General features: G+C 42.7%; 1 protein-coding gene across 3 annotated transcripts in view; it reads right to left on the bottom strand.

The window, feature by feature from the left end:
* Positions 1-1,186, bottom strand: part of SRPK2 (SRSF protein kinase 2) — a 213,454-nt gene that overhangs the window by 156,846 nt on the left and 55,422 nt on the right. The window lies entirely within an intron of this gene.

Raw genomic sequence — 1,186 nt, 5'->3', positions numbered from 1 at the left:
GGAGTGCAGAGGTGTGATCTCAGCTCACTGCAACCTCCCGTCTCCCGGGTTCAAGCAATTCTCATGCCTCAGCCTCCGGAGTAGCTGGGACTACAAGCATGCGCCACCACGTCCAGCTAATTTTTGCATTTTTAGTAGAGACAAGGTTTCCTCATGTTGGCCAGGCTGGTCTCAAACTCCTGACCTCAGGTGATCCGCCCGCCTCGGCCTCCCAAAGTGCTGGGATTACAGGCGTGAGCTACCGCGCCCAAGCTAATTTTTGCATTTTTAGTAGAGACAAGGTTTCCTCATGTTGGCCAGGCTGGTCTCAAACTCCTGACCTCAGGTGATCCGCCCGCCTCAGCCTCCCAAAGTGCTGGGATTACAGGCGTGAGCCACAGTGCCTGACCCAAGTTAATATCTTTACATTAGGATTTCTTTAATCATAATTAACTGCATAAAACATAGAAACAAAAAAATATATAAGATTTAACAGGTCACCTGCCTTTAGAAAGAAGCACCTCTAACTATGGTAATCCATTTCGATGTTTAATACCCCCAGCGTCAAGGAATTCATCCACCCTCAGTCACTCATTGTAAACGCTGCCATAATATTCCCACCTATTTCCAGAACAGATAAATAATATCTTGCTGCAAAGTCTACAGCGTATCTTACAGTCTTTCATTCTAGGGGGAAAAATCTATTTCTTTAGACTTTCTTTAAATCACCTTACTTTATGCCCACAGGAAAATGTGCATGTATTATCTACAAACATCCTTGCTAAAACTTTTCAATGGCTCTTGGTAATCGTCGGCATAAAATTGAAAGACCTTTCTTTGCCACCTGGTCACTATATACCCCTCTCATCTATTTTCCCATCCTCCCCTCCATCTCTTTCCCCGCTTATGCAAGTATTTAGAGTTTCACGATGGTGCCACTATGTTTCATTTCACTCTGATTTCTCAGATGCTGTTTCCTGGAATACCATTTAGACTAGATCCAAGCCATCCTGAGACAATACATAGAGCAAATCCCTGTCCCCCACAAAAGTAATTCAAATTCCAGAAAGAAAAAAGGTCTTGACCAAAAAGGTGATTAAATTTTAGAACTGTCTTAGAAGGGGAACAAAATTAAGTAGTAATTTTATTGCAGTGCAACAAAATTAAGTCATTGAAAATATATTGAGCCACCAACCACAAGGCCATG

Source organism: Mandrillus leucophaeus, unplaced genomic scaffold, assembly GCF_000951045.1.
Source record: "Mandrillus leucophaeus isolate KB7577 unplaced genomic scaffold, Mleu.le_1.0 Scaffold627, whole genome shotgun sequence".
Classification (NCBI taxonomy): Eukaryota; Metazoa; Chordata; class Mammalia; order Primates; family Cercopithecidae; genus Mandrillus; species Mandrillus leucophaeus.
The sequence above is the reverse complement of the archived record's forward strand: the minus strand, read 5'-3'. Positions and strand labels throughout refer to the sequence as shown.